At 37.3% G+C, this 14,574-nt stretch overlaps 1 protein-coding gene across 2 annotated transcripts in view; it reads left to right on the top strand.

Annotated features, from left to right (window-relative positions):
• Positions 1–14,574, top strand: part of LOC125098946 (cytochrome P450 4X1) — a 51,557-nt gene that overhangs the window by 21,741 nt on the left and 15,242 nt on the right. The gene's annotated exons all lie outside the window — the stretch shown is intronic.

Raw genomic sequence — 14,574 nt, 5'->3', positions numbered from 1 at the left:
TGGGCATAGAGATTACGTAAAATAAAATCTTTAAAAAAAAAAAAGCTCCATTCAAAAATGGTTTTGGCGAAACTTATACATAAAAGTTGAAAGAGATTAAGCCTTTTTTTTCAAGATTTATTCATTAGAGAGAGAGAGAGACAGAGAGAGCACAAGCAAGGGAGAGGCAGAGAGAGAGAGGGAGAAGGAGGCCTCCCACTGAACCAGGAGCCCAATGCAGGGCTCGATCCCAGGACCCTGGAGATCATAACTTGAGCCAAAGGCAGACACTCAACCATCTGGGCCACCCAGGCACCCCAAAAGATTCAGCTTTTTAAGCAATTCAACATTATTTTTCATCAACACCATAATAGAGAGTATTTATCAAGAAGTTAATGAATCCTTCCTTGGCTCCACCACTTAGTGGCAGTGTGACTTTGGGCAAGTTTACTTACTGCTTTGTTTCAGTGTCATCTGTAAAATGAGGATAAAAGGCAACCTATCTCCTAGGTTTGTGGTGATGATTAAATATGTTAATATACATAAAGCACTTAGGACAGTGCCTCACACTGAATAAATGTTAAACATAAAATGTAGTTACTTTAGCAAATGTATATGCCTCAAGGAAATTTACAAGACACACCAACACATGCACAGTCACACAAACATAGATACACAGGAATGTAGATATTATGAGGAGGACACTCAGGGAAGCAGGTTAGGTTAACAATTTAAGACACAGGGGCGCCTGGTGGCTCAGTGGGTTAAAGCCTCTGCTTTCGGCTCAGGTCATGATCCCAGGGTCCTGGGATCGAGCCCCACATCGGGCTCTCTGCTCAGCAGCGAGCCTGCTTCCTCCTCTCTCTCTGCCTGCCTCTCTGCCTACTTGTGATCTCTGTCTGTCAAATAAATAAATAAAATCTTAAAAAAAAAAAACAACTTAAGACACAGATGAGCATTATATATAGCAGTAGTTCCAAACTTGTCCACATTGTGGCCCACACAGAATATTCTAAATTTGTATGGCTCATTAGAGTGGATCTGGGAATACCTATGAAGGGCTTGGCGAAAAAATTCTTTACTATTTCTTTATGTTACATAATTATGATGAAAAAACAAAATGCAGAGTATTGGGAGAAAATGTTAAATTTGTTCAAAATTTTTCAAAATTTTTATTTTTTTGTTGTTAAATTTATTTTTTTATTGCATCTGGATTTTAGGTAGTAGTCACTAGCCTTCCCTTGTTCTAGGTTATCTCAGCCCTTGCTCTAATGACAGTTTGGGCTAGGTATGTCTTTATTATGTGGGGAGCTGTTCTGTGCGGTGTAGGACTTCTAGCTGCATCCCTGATATCTACCCTCTCAGTGCCAGTAGGACTCTGATAGTTGTGGCAACTGAAAATATCTCCAGACATTGCTCAATGTCCCCTGGGGTCAAAATCATCTGCAGTTGGGCTGCCAGAGTGACTGAGTTGGTTAAGCACCCAACTCTTGATTTTGGCTCAGGTCATGATCTCAGGGTCGTGAAATTGAGCCCTACGTTGGGCTCTGCGCTGGGTGTGGAACCTGCTTAAGATTCTCTTCCTCTACCCCTCCACTTCCCCCACCCCTGCTTGTGCTCACTCTCACTCTCTCTGTCTCTCTCAAAAAGTAAAAAACTATAATAAAACCTTTTAAAAAATAATCTGCAGCTGAGAACCACTGCCTTATACCCAAACTGTAGAGACGTTCATCCATGCTTTTCTTCCAGTGCTTGTGTGATTTTGTTCTTTTTGCATTTAGATCTCTGATCCATTTACAGTTTATTCTTATGTATGGTTTGAAGTGCTGATCTAACTTTTCCAAATAGTTATCCAGTTGTCCTAACACAATATATTAAAAAGTTCCATCTTTTCTGTGATATGTATATCCATATCTATATATATCTCACATGGAATATTACCCAGCCATAAAAATATTGAGATCTTGCCCTTTGCAACAACATGCATCCATACCTAGAGGGCATTATGGAAGTGAAGTCAGACAAAGACAAATACCCATATGACCTCGCTCAGATGTTTTGATTTAAGAAACAAAACAAATGAACAAACAAAGAATAAAGAGACAAAAAATCAGGCTCCTAAATATGGAGAACAAACTGGTGTTTGCCAGAGGACAGGTGGATAGAGGAATGGATGAAGTAGATAAAAAGGATTAAGAGTATACTTACTGGGGCACCTGGGTGGCTCAGTGGGTTAAGCCTCTGCCTTTGGCTCAGGTCATGATCTCAGGGTCCTGGGATCGAGTCCCGCATTGGGCTCTCTGCTCAGCGGAGAGCCTGCTTCTTCCTCTCTCTCTGCCTACTTGTGAACTCTGTCTGTCAAATAAATAAAATCTTTAAAAAAAAAGTATACTTATTCATCAGGATAAACACTGAGCAATATATAGGATTGTTGAATCATTATATTGTACACCTGAAACTAATATAATGCTATATGTTAATAATACTTCAATTAAAAATTTAATTTAATTTGAAAGCTCCATCTTTTCCAGTGATTTGAGATAACTACCTTTATCAGATACTAAATTGAGATATGTACTTGAGCTTATTTCTGGACTTTCTTTTCTATTCCATTGGTCTATTTGTTTATGTACTGTAATCACACTGATTTACTTAAAAAGACTTTGTAGTATGTTGTTTTTTGTGGTGTTGTTTCTTCTTTTTTTTTTTTTTTTCTTTTAAACAAACTAGGGATGCCTGGGTGGCACAGTCAGTTAAATGTCCAACTATTGGTTTTGGCTCAGGTCATGATCTGAGGGTCGTGAGATCAAGCCCTGCTTAGGGCTCCCCGCTCAGGATGGAGTCCTCCTGAGATTCTCTTTCCCTCTCTCTCTGCTCCTCTACCCCATGCTCACACACTCTCTATCATTCCTAAAATAAATTTAAAAATTAACAAGCTATTTTTCAGAGAGTTTTAGGTTTACAGGAAAATCAAGCAGAAAGTACAGAGAGTTCTCATATGCTTTCTCACTTCCTGGTAAAGTCCGTAGTTTACATTAGTGTTCACTATTTATATTTGCACACTCTATGGGTTTTGACAAATACATTAGGATATGTATACCCCTCTATTCCTAGTTTTCTGAGAGGTGTTTGTTTTTTTTAATCATGGATGGGTGTTAGATTGTGTTAGATCTTTTTTTCTGCATCTTTTGTGATGGTCCTATGATTGTTCTTCTTTAACTTATTGATGTGACAGATAACATCAATTGATTTTTGAATGTGGAACCAGACTTGCATATCTGGAATAAATCCCACTTGGTCATGGTGTATTGGCTTCAATTGGATTCAATTGGCTAATATTTCGTTGAGGATTTTAGCATCTATTTCATGAGAGATACTGGTTTGTAGTTTTCCTTTCTTGTAATATCTTTGTCTGGTTTTGATATTAGGATAATGACTGGCCTCATAAAGTGAATTAGAGAGTATTCCCTCTGCTATTTTCTGGAAGAGATTGTAAAGAATTAGTATGATTTCTTTCTTAAATATTTGATAGAATACACCAGTGAAGTCATTTAGACCTGGTCCTTCCTGTTTTGGGAAGGCTATTAATTATTGATTTAATTTCTTTAATAGATATAGGCCTATTTAGATTATCTATTTCTCTTGTTGAGTTTTGGTAGATTATGTCTTTCAAGAATTTAGTCCATGTCATGTTGGTTATCAAATTTATGGGCATACACTTGTTCATAATATTCCTTTATTATCTTTTTTAATGCCCATAGAATCAGTACTGATGTCCCCCTTTTTATTTCTGATATTAGTAATTTGTGTCCTCTCTCTTTTTTTCTTGGTTAAACTGGCTAGAGATTTATCAATTTTATCCATCTTTTCAAAGAACCAATTTTTGGTTCATTGATTTTATCCCTTGATTTCCTATTTTCAGTTTCACTGATTTCTGTTCTAATTTTTATTATTTTCTTTCTTTTATTTACTTTGGATTTAATCTGTTCTCTTTTTAGTTTCCTAAGGGAGAAGATTAGATTGCTGATTTTAGATCTTTCTTCTTTTCTAATATATTAATTCAAAGTTATAAAGTTCCCTCTATGATGAATCACAGACCTGTGCCCCTGAAACAAATAATACATTTTATGTTAATTAAAAAAATAAAAAAATAAAGTTCCCTCTAAGTACTGCCTTCACTGTATTCCACAATTTTGATTAGTTGTATTTTAATTTTCATTTAGTTCAAAATATTTTAAATTTTTTCCCTTGAGATTTCTTTGGCCCATGTGTTATTTAGAAATCTGTGGTTTACTCAATAACTATTTTGGAGTTTCCCAACTACCATTCTGTTATTGATTTCTACTCCATTGTGGTCTGAGAGCACACTTCATATGATTTATGTTCTTTTAAAATTTAGGGTGTGTTTTATGGACCAAATGTGGTCTATCTTGGAGAATGTTCTCTGTTAGCTTGTAAAGGAAGTGTATTCTGCTGTTGTTGGATGATGTGTTCTATGGATGTGAAATAGATCCAGTTGACTGAAGATATTGTTCAGTTCAACTATGTCCTTGCTGATTTTCTGACTGTTGGATCTGTCCATTACTGACAGGGGAGTGTTGAAGTCTCCAACTATAAGAGTAGATTCATCTATTTCTCCTTGGAGTCCTATTATTTTTTGCCTTACATGTTTGACACTCTGTTGCTCAGTGCATTCACATTTTTTTTAAAGATCTTATTTATTTATTCATTAGAGACACACAGTGAGAGGCAGAAGGAGAAGCAGGCTCCCCTCAGAGCAGAGAGCCTGATGTGGTACTGATGTGGAGCTCCATACCAGGACCCCAGGATCCTGACCTGAGCCAAAGGCAGATGCTTAACCGACTGAGCCACCCAGGCACCCAGGTGCTTTCACATTAAAGATTGTTGTCTTCTTGGAGAATTGACCCCTTTATAATTATGTAATGCCTTTTTTATCCCTAATAATTTTTCCCTAATATTTTTCCTTGCTTTGAAATCTGTTCTATCTGAAGTTAATATAGCTACTCCAGCATGGCATTATCTTACTCTATTCCTTTTCTCTTAATCTATATGTATCTTTGTATTTTAACATGGATTCTTGTAGACAACATATAATTGTTTTTTTTAATCCATCGGATAGTCCATCTTTTAATTGATGTATTTAAACACCACTTGATATATTTGGATTAATAGCCACCATATTTGTTACTTCTTATTATTCTTTTTTTTTCCTTTTCCTTTTTGGTCTTCCACTCTTTTTCTGCCTTATCTTTTTTTTTTTTCAAGATTTTATTTATTTGTTTGACAGAGAGAGAAAGAGATCACAAGCAAGGGGAGTAGCAGGCAAAGGAAGAGGGAGAAACAGGCTCCCTGAGGAGCAGGGAGCCCAATGAGGGGCTCAATCTCAGGCAGTCCCTTAGCCAACTGAGCCACCCAGATGCCCCAACCTTGTCTGGTTTTAATTGTGTATTTTATATGATTACGTTTTTTTCCTCTCTTAGCAGATACATTTTACTTTTTTTTAACCTTGTTTAGAGGTTGTCCTTGAGTTTGTAATATGTATTTAGAACTAATCCAAGCCCACTTTCAAATAATACTTGCAAGTCCCTTATAACACGATATTCCCAACTCCCAATTTTTCCCCTATCCCTTATAACATTGCTGTAATTTATTTTACTTCCCCCAAAGCTATAAAACTGAATACATTGTTGTTATTATTATTTTAAAGATTGTTATCTGTTAGGTCAATTAAAAGTAGGTAAACAAAAGGTTTTATTTTATCTTCATTTATTCTTTCCTTAATGTTTTTCTTTCTCTATGTAGATCAGAGCTTCTGACCTATCTTGCAAAGCAGGCTTAATGGTGACAAATTTCCTCAATTTTTGTCTGAGAAAGTCTTTATTTCTCTTTCATTTTTAAGGGTAATTTGGAAGAATTCAAGGCTGATGGGTTTTTCCTTTTAACACTTTAAATATGTTATTCTACTCTCTTCTTTGCCTGGTTTCTGAAGAAAAGTCCAGTGTAATTTTTATCACTGCTGTTCTATAGGTAAAGTGTTTTTTCCCCGTGATTTCTTTTAAGATTTTCTTTTTGTCTTTGCTCTTATGTAGTTTGAATAAAATGTGCATATTGACTTTTTGGTGTAGATTTTTTGATGTTTTCCTACTTAGTGTTCTCTGCATCTCTAGTACCTGTGATTTGGTGTCTATCATTAATTTTGGAAAGTTCTCAGTTGTTTGTTGTTTCATATACTACTTCCATTCCTTTCTCTTTTTCTTCTCTTTGGTCCTTTATTTTTCATTTTTCTGGTGGAGATCATTCCTTGATGATCTTCTCTATTTCTTCTATGGAAATTAGTCTAAGTTTTCTCTCTCTACTGGGATCAACTCAGGTACACTGAATTTTCTGTTTCAGCTAGGTTTTAAAATTTATTTGGAGAGAAATACTAATCTCATGATGCTAAAAAAAAAATTTCTCTGATCTTTGAAAAATAATTTCTCTGGGGGCTCCTGGCTGACACACAACTCTTGATCTCAGGATTGGAATTTCAAGCCCCATCTGGTGCAGAGACCACTTAAAAATAAAACCTTAAAAATGGGGCACCTGGGTGGCTCAGTTGGTTAAGCAACTGCCTTTGGCTCAGGTCATGATCCCGGAGTCCTGGGATTGAGTCCCACATCGGGCTCCCAGCTCCATGGGGAGTCTGCTTCTCCCTCTGACCTCCCCTCTCATGCTCTCTGTCTCTCAAATAAATAAATTAAAAATAAAATAAAATAAAATAAAACCTTAAAAAATAAATAATTTAAAATTTTAAAAATCTCTCTGTATTAATAGTTAGTTTCCCTTTGTTATTTCTTACTTCATATATTTGTGCATTCTCCCTCTTTTCCTGATTAATTAGCTAGTGTGTGCCTGTTATGGATTTTTTTGGAAGAGCCAAAATTTTGATTTATTAATTTGGTCTACTGTTTTTCTGTTCTCTACCATACTAACTTTGCTATTTTCTTTATTTTTTGTACTCTCTGTTGGTTTATTTTGTTATTCTTTTTCTAGTTTTAAATTAGGATTTGATGTATTTGCGGTAGTTCTCCCTCATCCATGGTTTTGCTTTCCATGATTTCAGTTACCCATGGGCAATTGTGGTCCAGAAGCAGATGATCCTTCTGATGTATCATCAGAAAGTCAGTAGTAACCTAGCTCTATGTCACAGCGCTTGTATCTTTCCCCTTACTTCATCTCATCACATAGGTATTTTATCATCTCACACCATCACAAGAAGGAGGGTGAGAGTATATTACAATGAGTAATTTTGAAAAAGAGCAAGAGACCACATTCACATAAATTTTATTATGGCATATTTTTATAATTGTTTTATTTTTTGTTGTCATTGCTAATCTCTTACTGTGCCTAATTTATAAGTTAAACTTTATCATAAGTATGTATATATAAGAAAAAAAAACATACAGGGCTTGGTATTATCTGTGGCTTCAGGTATCCATTGGTGGTTTTGGTATATATCTCTGCAGGTAAGAGAAGACTACTGTATTTTATTCTTTCATTCTTTTCCTATTTTTTTTTTGCTTTGTTAATCTATTTTTGTGTGTATTTGTATGTTTTTTCTTTTTTTATTGTGCTAAAATACACAAAAGGTAAACTTTACCATCTTAACCACATTTTATTTTTTAATCCTTTTTTATTTTTTAAAAGACTTTGTTCATTTATTTTTTTGACAGAGAGAGAGCACAGGCAGGCAGAGTGGCAGGGGGAGGCAGAGGGAGAAGCAGGCTCCCCACTAAGCAGAGAGCCCAGTGTGGGCTCAATCCCCGGACCCCGGGATCATGACCTGAGCCAAAGGCAGAAGCTTAACTGACTGAGCCACTCAGGTGCCCCAACCATATTTTAGATGTACAGTTCAGTGGTATTAAATACACTTACATTGTTGTGCAGCCATCACCATCCATCCCCATAAACCTATTTGTCTTGTAAAACTATAATTCTATACCAGTTAAACAGTAACTCTCTATTCTCCCCTCCCCTCAGTCCCTCGCAATCACCATTGTACTTTTTGTCTTTATGATTTGGGCTATTCTAAGTACTCTATAAATGGAATCTATGGGTACTCATCTTTTTGCGACTGGCTTATTTTGCTTAGCATGTCCTCAGGGTTTATCCATGCTGTAGCATATGTCAGAATTTCCTACTTTTTTAAGACTGAAAATATTCCATTCTATGCATATTCCGTCACAGTTTGTTTATGCATTCATCCATCAATGGGCACTTGAGTTGCTTCCATATTTTAGCTTTTCTGAATAATGCTATTAGAAACATGCGTGTACAAATAACTCTTCAAGACTCTGCTTTCAGTTCTTTTGAGGGTATATTCAGACGTGGAATTGCTGGATCATATGATAATTCTATTTTTTTATTGTTTGAGGAGCTGCCATATTGTTTTCCACAGCAACTGTAGCATTTTGCATTCACACCAATAGCATGCAAAAGGTTCTGTTTTCTCCAAATTCTTGCCAACACTTGTTTTCTGGGGTTTTTGATAGTAGCAATCCTAATAAGTCCAAGGTGGTATCTTATTGTAGTTTTGATTTGCATTTCCCTAATAATTAGCAATGTTGAACATCTTTTCTTTTCATGTGCTAATTAGCCATTCATACATCTTCTTTGGAGAAATGTCCACTTAAGTACTTTACCCATTTTTGAATCAGGTTTTTTTTTGGTGTTGTATTTTAGGAGTTCTTCATATATTCTGGATATGAATCCCTTATCAGACAGATAATTTGCAAATATTTTCTCTCATTCTGTGGGTTGCCCTTTTACTCTATGGATACTGTTTTTAAATTTTCATGAAGTCATAATTTGCCTGCCTTTTCTTGTGTTACCTCTGTCTTGGGTGTCAGTGCAAGAAATTCTTACTAAATTCAGTGGCTTTTAAAGATTTTATTTATTTGTTTGACAGAGACAGACACCTCAAGAGAGGGAACACAAGCAGGGGAAGTGGGAGCAGGAGAAGCAGGCTTCCTGCCTAGCAGGGAGCCTGATGACTCAATCCCAGGACCCTGGGACCATGATCCGAGCCAAAGGCAGACACTTAACAACTGAGCCACTCAGGTGCCCTAAATCCTGTGGCTTTTGATCCTATTTTTCTTTAAAGAATTTTATTGTTTGAGGGGCACCTGGGTGGCTCAGTGGTTAAGCCTCTGCCTTCGGCTCAGGTCATGATCCCAGGGTCCTGGGATCAAGCCCCACATTGGGCTCGCTGCTCAGTGGGGAACCTGCTTCCTTCTCTCCCTCTCTCTGCCGGCCTCTCCGACTCCTTGTGATCTCTGTCTGTCAAATAAAAAAAATTTTTTTTAATTTTTATTAATTTTATTTTTTATAAACATATAATATATTTTTATCCCCAGGGGTACAGGTCTGCGAATCGCCAGGTTTACACACTTCACAGCACTCACCATAGCACATACCCTCCCCAGTGTCCATAATCCCACCCCCCTCCCAACCCCCCTCCCCCCATCAACCCTCAGTTTGTTTTGTGAGATTAAGAGTCACTTATGGTTTGTCTCCCTCCCAATTCCATCTTGTTTCATTTACTCTTCTCCTACCCCCTTAAACCCCCATGTTGCATCTCCTATCCCTCACATCAGGGAGATCATATGATAGTTGTCTTTCTCCGATTGACTTATTTCGCTAAGCATGATACCCTCTAGTTCCATCCACGTCGTCGCAAATGGCAAGATTTCATTTCTTTTGATGGCTGCATAGTATTCCATTGTGTATATATACCACATCTTCTTTATCCATTCGTCTGTTGATGGACATCTAGGTTCTTTCCATAGTTTGGCTATTGTAGACATTGCTGCTATAAACATTCGGGTGCACGTGCCCCTTTGGATCAGTACGTTTGTATCTTTAGGGTAAATACCCAGCAGTGCAATTGCTGGGTCATAGGGTAGTTCTATTTTCAACATTTTGAGGAACCTCCATGCTGTTTTCCAGAGTGGTTGCACCAACTTGCATGTAGGAGGGTTCCCCTTTCTCCGCATCCTCGCCAGCATCTGTCATTTCCTGACTTGTTAATTTTAGCCATTCTGACTGGTGTGAGGTGATATCTCATAGTGGTTTTGATTTGTATTTCCCTGATGCCGAGTGATGTGGAGCACTCTTTCATGTGTCTGTTGGCCATCTGGATGTCTTCTTTGCAGAAATGTCTGTTCATGTCCTCTGCCCATTTCTTGATTGGATTATTTGTTCTTTGGGTGTTGAGTTTGCTAAGTTCTTTATAGATTTTGGACACTAGCCCTTTATCTGATATGTCATTTGCAAATATCTTCTCCCATTCTGTCAGTTGTCTTTTGGTTTTGTTAACTGTTTCCTTTGCTGTGCAAAAGCTTTTGATCTTGATAAAATCCCAATAGTTCATTTTTGCCCTTGCTTCCCTTGCTTTTGGTGATGTTCCTAAGAAGATGTTGCTGCGGCTGAGGTCGAAGAGGTTGTTGCCTGTGTTCTCCTCAAGGATTTTGATGGATTCCTTTCTCACATTGAGATCCTTCATCCATTTTGAGTCTATTTTCGTGTGTGGTGTAAGGAAATGATCCAATTTCATTTTTCTGCATGTGGCTGTCCAATTTTCCCAACACCATTTATTGAAGAGGCTGTCTTTGTTCCATTGGACATTCTTTCCTGCTTTGTCGAAGATGAGTTGACCATAGAGTTGAGGGTCTATTTCTGGGCTCTCTATTCTGTTCCGTTGATCTATGTGTCTGTTTTTGTGCCAGTACCATGCTGTCTTGATGATGACAGTTTTGTAATAGAGCTTGAAGTCCGGAATTGTGATGCCACCGACTTTGGCTTTCTTTTTCAATATTCCTTTGGCTATTCGAGGTCTTTTCTGGTTCCATATAAATTTTAGGATTATTTGTTCCATTTCTTTGAAAAAAATGGATGGTACTTTGATAGGAATTGCATTAAATGTGTAGATTGCTTTAGGTAGCATAGACATTTTCACAATATTTATTCTTCCAATCCAGGAGCATGGGACATTTTTCCATTTCTTTGTGTCTTCCTCAATTTCTTTCATGAGTACTTTATAGTTTTCTGTGTATAGATTCTTAGTCTCTTTGGTTAGGTTTATTCCTAGGTATCTTATAGTTTTGGGTGCAATTGTAAATGGGATAGACTCCTTAATTTCTCTTTCTTCTGTCTTGTTGTTGGTATAGAGAAATGCAACTGATTTCTGTGCATTGATTTTATATCCTGACACTTTACTGAATTCCTGTACAAGTTCTAGCAGTTTTGGAGTGGAGTCTTTTGGGTTTTCCACATATAGTATCATATCATCTGCAAAGAGTGATAGTTTGACTTCTTCTTTGCCAATTTGGATGCCTTTAATTTCCTTTTGTTGTCTGATTGCTGAGGCTAGGACTTCTAGTACTATGTTGAATAGCAGTGGTGATAACGGACATCCCTGCCGTGTTCCTGACCTTAGCGGAAAGGCTTTCAGTTTTTCTCCATTGAGAATGATATTTGCGGTGGGTTTTTCATAGATGGCTTTGATAATATTGAGGTATGTGCCATCTATCCCTACACTTTGAAGAGTTTTGATCAGGAAGGGATGCTGTACTTTGTCAAATGCTTTTTCAGCATCTATGGAGAGTATCATATGGTTCTTGTTCTTTCTTTTATTAATGTGTTGTATCACATTGATTGATTTGCGGATGTTGAACCAACCTTGTAGCCCTGGAATAAATCCCACTTGGTCGTGGTGAATCATCCTTTTAATGTACTGTTGAATCCTATTGGCTAGTATTTTGGCGAGAATTAGTTCTCTTTTTTGATGGGATCCTTGTCTGGTTTTGGGATCAAGGTGATGCTGGCCTCATAAAATGAGTTTGGAAGTTTTCCTTCCATTTCTATTTTTTGGAACAGTTTCAGGAGAATAGGAATTAGTTCTTCTTTAAATGTTTGGTAGAATTCCCCCGGGAAGCCATCTGGCCCCGGGCTTTTGTTTGTTTGGAGATTTTTGATGACTGTTTCAATCTCCTTACTGCTTATGGGTCTGTTGAGGCTTTCTATTTCTTCCTGGTTCAGTTGTGGTAGTTTATATGTCTCTAGGAATGCATCCATTTCTTCCAGATTGTCAAATTTGTTGGCGTAGAGTTGCTCATAGTATGTTCTTATAATTGTCTGTATTTCTTTGGTGTTCGTTGTGATCTCTCCTCTTTCATTCATGATTTTATTTATTTGGGTCCTCTCTCTTTTCTTTTTGATAAGTCTGGCCAGGGGTTTATGAATCTTATTAATTCTTTCAAAGAACCAGCTCCTAGTTTCGTTGATTTGTTCTATTGTTTTTTTGGTTTCTATTTCATTGATTTCTGCTCTGATCTTTATGATTTCTCTTCTCCTGCTGGGTTTAGGGGTTCTTTCTCATTCTTTCTCCAGCTCCTTTAGGTGTAGGGTTAGGTTGTGTACCTGAGACCTTTCTTGTTTCTTGAGAAAGGCTTGTACCGCTATATATTTTCCTCTCAGGACTGCCTTTGTTGTGTCCCACAGATTTTGAACCGTTGTGTTTTCATTATCATTTGTTTCCATGAATTTTTTCAATTCTTCTTTAATTTCCTGGTTGACCCATTCATTCTTTAGAAGGATGCTGTTTAGTCTCCATGTATTTGGGTTCTTTCCAAATTTCCTCTTGTGATTGAGCTCTAGCTTCAGAGCATTGTGGTCTGAAAATATGCAGGGAATGATTCCAATCTTTTGATAACGGTTGAGACCTGATTTAGGACCAAGAATGTGATCTATTCTGGAGAATGTTCCATGTGCACTAGAGAAGAATGTGTATTCTGTTGCTTTGGGATGAAATGTTCTGAATATATCTGTGATGTCCATCTGGTCCAGTGTGTCATTTAAGGCCTTTATTTCCTTGTTGATCTTTTGCTTGGATGATCTGTCCATTTCAGTGAGGGGAGTGTTAAAGTCCCCTACTATTATTGTGTTATTGTCGATATGTTTCTTTGATTTTGTTATTAATTGGTTTATATCGTTGGCTGCTCCCACGTTAGGGGCATAGATATTTAAAATTGTTAGATCTTCTTGTTGGATAGTTCCTTTGAGTATGATATAGTGTCCTTCCTCATCTCTTATTGTAGTCTTTGGCTTAAAATCTAATTGATCTGATATAAGGATTGCCACTCCTGCTTTCTTCTGATGTCCATTAGCATGGTAAATTCTTTTCCACCCCCTCACTTTAAATCTGGAGTTGTCTTCAGGTTTAAGATGAGTTTCTTGTAGGCAACATATAGATGGGCTTTGTTTTTTTATCCATTCTGATACCCTGTGTCTTTTGATTGGGGCATTTAGCCCATTAACATTCAGGGTAAGTATTGAGAGATATGAATTTAGTGCCATTGTATTGCCTGTAAGGTGACTGTTATTGTATATTGTCTCTGTTTCTTTCTGATCTACTTCTTTTAGGGTCTCTCTTTGCTTAGAGGACCCCTTTCAATATTTCCTATAGAGCTGGTTTGGTATTTGCAAATTCTTTCAGTTTTTGTTTGTCCTGGAAGCTTTTAATCTCTCCTTCTATTTTCAATGATAGCCTAGCTGGATATAGTATTCTTGGCTGCATGTTTTTCTCGTTTAGTGCTCTGAATATATCATGCCAGCTCTTTCTGGCCTGCCAGGTCTCTGTGGATAAGTCTGCTGCCAATCGAATATTTTTACCATTGTACGTTACAGACTTCTTTTCCCGGGCTGCTTTCAGGATCTTCTCTTTGTCACTAATACTTGTAAATTTTACTATTAGGTGACGGGGTGTGGACCTATTCTTATTGATATTGAGGGGGGTTCTCTGAACCTCCTGGATTTTGATGCTTGTTCCCTTTGCCATATTGGGGAAATTCTCTCCAATAATTCTCTCCAATATACCTTCTGCTCCCCTCTCTGTTTCCTCTTCTTCTGGAATCCCAATTATTCTAATGTTGTTTCGTCTTATGGTGTCACTTATCTCTCGAATTCTCCCCTCGTGATCCAGTAGCTGTTTGTCCCTCTTTTGCTCAGCTTCTTTATTCTCTGTCATTTGGTCTTCTATATCGCTAATTCTTTCTTCTGCCTCATTTATCCTAGCCGTCAGAGCCTCCATTTTTGTTTGCACCTCATTAATAGCTTTTTTGATTTCAACTTGGTTAGATTTTAGTTCTTTTATTTCTCCAGAAAGGGCTTTTATATCTCCCGAGAGGGTTTCTCTAATATTCTCCATGCCTTTTTTGAGCCCAGCTAGAACCTTGAGAATCGTCATTCTGAACTCTGGATCTGACATATTACTAATGTCTGTATTGATTAGGTCTCTAGCCTTTGGTACTGCCTCTTGTTCTTTTTTTTGTGGTGAATTTTTCCGCCTTGTCATTTTGTCCAGATAAGAGTATATGAAGGAGCAAGTAAAATACTAAAAGGGTGGCAACAACCCCAGGAAAATATGCTTTAGCCAAATCAGAAGAGATCCCAAGTCGTGGGGGGGGAGAAAGGGGATAAAAAGAGGTTCAGAAAGAAAGAAAAAATAAATAAAGAAAACCAATAAGGAAAAAGTAT

This window comes from Lutra lutra, chromosome 4 (genome assembly GCF_902655055.1).
Source record: "Lutra lutra chromosome 4, mLutLut1.2, whole genome shotgun sequence".
Lineage (NCBI taxonomy): Eukaryota > Metazoa > Chordata > Mammalia > Carnivora > Mustelidae > Lutra > Lutra lutra.
Note: the sequence above shows the minus strand (reverse complement) of the source record. Positions and strands in the feature narration are given on the sequence as shown.